This window comes from Solanum tuberosum, unplaced genomic scaffold, assembly GCF_000226075.1.
Source record: "Solanum tuberosum cultivar DM 1-3 516 R44 unplaced genomic scaffold, SolTub_3.0 scf00190, whole genome shotgun sequence".
NCBI lineage: Eukaryota > Viridiplantae > Streptophyta > Magnoliopsida > Solanales > Solanaceae > Solanum > Solanum tuberosum.
The window spans coordinates 541,953-545,553 of record NW_006239114.1 but is presented as its reverse complement, the minus strand read 5'-3'; positions in this window follow the sequence as shown (position 1 = coordinate 545,553).

Here is a 3,601-nt window from a genome sequence, read left to right as displayed (position 1 = left end):
TCGCCCAATATATACATCATGTTGTCACACCAAGCACAAGCAGGTATCAAGAAGGGCCGACGCCGTGTATCAAGAAGGGTCAAGCCCAATAATCAAGAGGACCAAGAACCATATTAAAAATGGCTTTCTAGTTCGTACTTAAAATGGACAACTTCCATTCTTAAGACGGACTAAAAATCCAGAATCAAGATGGTAAATGATCTGAATCAGGAGGCATGCCAAGAGTGACAAAGTCACAGCCACAAGAAGGAAAAGGTCCCAACAAGAGTGCCAAGTGATCAAACAATCCGTATAAGTGGGCGAGTTACATAAGCATCTTTAACGTCTTAAAGAATACCAACACGACAAATGCAAAGTGACAAGAGGTAGCCAAGGTACCAAAGTAAACTTTTAGATATACCAGCAGGTAAAAAGAGTACAAGTATAAGTTTATACACAAACCTCAGTTCTTTATCACATAAACAGTCAAACACGACTTCACGAGTTCAAATCGTAGACCAACCAGTGTATCAAAATCTTTAACTCGTACACGAGGATATACCATCTTTAAAAATGAATTCAATAACTTTTTTACTTTCTAGTAGTTCAATAATGATGGAGTAACACAGGTTATCATCACAACCAAGCCTATCCTGTACAAATACGACTATAATCCCAAAACATATATTCTTCCCAATAAACGAACTACATGTCGCAACTTAGATTTGAAATATAAAACGGCCAACATGGAATTTATATCCTTCATAAAAGATGTAGGTACATCTCTTAAGCTTTCAAATAGTCAAGAATCACTGCAAAATACGCTTTGTACAAAAAGATATAATCAAAACACTAACAGTAGAACGTACAAGATTTCTAATTCCAGAATCTAGACAGAACTTGTCATATGTTGCGTCCCTTATTTCGTATCCATAACAGTTAAATTAGAAATTTACATAAACACAAGAGTTGTAGGTCTACGAATTAGCTTTCCAAAACATATTTATTCACTGTAAACGAAGTTTTTTTGAATGTGATATGCATAAAATACCAAACACTACCCAGCTCTCAAGTAGATTTCGTCACTTACCAAAAGGATGTGTGTGTGTGTGTCGGATTCCAGCCAAAAAGGACTTAGATAATTACGCAAATACCCCCATACAATACCTTAATTTATGATAAAAATTTATGCTAAGCAAGTTTGCAAATCACAACATTTCAAGTTCCAAAAATGAGAATAAAAGATATTCTAGTAATTATGAGATGATATAATGACATGCGACTATTTGTTTAAGCATTTAGGGGTGTTACATCCACGGTCCGTGGATGGGGCTTCTTAGATTGCACCTGTGTGTGTTGTCTAGAATCGGCCAAGGTAAGGTCTAACTGGTAATTAGTTCATTAATTATTTTAAGTGTTTGGACGGTTATTTTAGGTGTATTAAGATATTTTAAGAGTATTAAAACACTCATTTAGACTTCATCTCCCAAATCAAAACCTCCCCTCCCCTCCAAAAGATCTCTCTCTAGAACCTCCATAGAAGGTGAAGACTCCAAGCTTCCAATGTCAAATTCTCCAAGGTTTTAAAAGGATCTTCAAGGGTGTTTCGTGGGAATCAATAGAAAGGTATGGTAGTTTTTATCCTTGTCTAACTTTCCATTCAAGGAGGCAATTCAAATGTCATTTCAAAGAATGAAAAATCAAACATTTTCAAATGGTTTCTAATGACAAAGTATGCTTGTATTGATGTTTAATTTATGATTTATGTTGAAAATAGACCATGAATTCTCTCAATTTCTAAATTGTGCCTTATGAAGTGGGTTTGTTGATCAAGATTGAATGTTGATGGATTGCGCCTAAATTGATTTCGATTGTTAAATTGTATCATTATACATGCCTTAATTATAGTAAATTGTTGGTGTGTTGGTGATTTTTTTATCATGGCCTTGAAAGTTCAAGTTATGGCCTAATTACATGTAGAAGTAGAATTGTTCTTGATCTATTGATCCACTTGAAAGATGGAGGTGTTTATTTACTAAGTATATTGTGGTATTGAATTGATGGATATATATTCCTTGTACCCTACATGTGGAGGTTAATGTATAACTATAAAGTGAAGCATGTGTGTGATCTAAATGAATGAATGATGATCATGTTTAGAAACTAATTATGTTAGGATTGAATGTTATCTCTCTATTAACACTTGTCAATGGTTGTGATTACGTGAAAGGCTATTCTCACACACACACACTTGAATGAAGAATGAATGAAGTTCAATGATAATATTAATGATGAAGTACTTATTGAAAGAATATTCTCAATTGTACTCTAATGAATGATAATGACTTGTTGTGAAAGGACTTTCTCACAATAAGTGGATTCTAAGGTGAAAGGTTGTTCTCATCTTTGAATCTATGAGCTTTCCAATGAATGAATGAATGTTGGGTTTGGGATGGATGCTCATCCGGGAGTTGAGGCGGAGTGTCTAGTAACAATATATTATCCCATAATTAACTAATGTAATGAATGTAATGTACTTACTTGGGGAATAATACTAAGTACCGAGAGGATATGAATTGAGATGGATGCTTATCCGGGAGTTGACGCGGGGTATCTAGTAACAATCTCCTGAGATGGATGCTCATCCGTGAGTTAAGGTGAGGTATCTAGTAGAAATCTCCCTATACCATAACTATGTGTCCACATAGGTCTATCTAGTGAATCCACTTAAGCTAAAGAACAATGGTCCTACCTTAGGCAAGTAGGAATCCCTTATCCGGTGAGGGTGACACCGGGATTCCATGAATCGTTCACATGGTCTATGTCTGTTAAGGCTTACCCCCACACAGAATGTTAATGAACTATGGCTTCTTAAGAATGCACTACTTAGTGTGGGTGGTGGTATGGCACACCATCTATACATTGCACAAGTACGCTTTGGGAGAGGTTATGGTGTGTTCCTTTATAATGTCTAAATGAATGAAGGTGCTCTTAATGTAATGAAGTTAATGAAAAATGTTGCCTCTTATATGCTTAAATATAAAGATGCATGTTATACTTGGATTGTATCATGAGTTACTTCAAAGGAGTACTTAGTGTGAGTAGTAGTATGGGATGCTACTTGCACATTGCACAAGTATGACTTAGAGTTGTCTTAGGTGATGGACCTTATGTGTTGATATGACTTGTGTAATGTTTATGGCTCTTATGCATTAGTATTGTGTAAAGATGGAAAGGTTTTGTAACACCCCGGAAACTAGTAGACCAAATTAGGGCCACAAGCTAGGGTTCTAAGATTTGATGTATGGGAAATAGAGTCATAGAAGAGACTTGGTGTGTTTAGAATGAAGAATTTAATGTTTGAACATCAAGATATGTATTAGACCTATTATCCTATATGACCTTTAAGAGTTTGGTTGTGCATGGGAAGGGAAACTACCAAGGCAAAAAGGGCAAGCCTAAGCCAAAGGGCCAAGGCTGCCCAACCTTGGCAGCTACTGCCCAAGGGTTCATGACCACCTTCACCACCAGTGGTGTGGACCACGGTCCATGATGGGGTCCTTGGAGATGCCTTAGACACTAGGGAGGCCATGCCAAGAGGCCAAGACATTGCCCCAAGTTC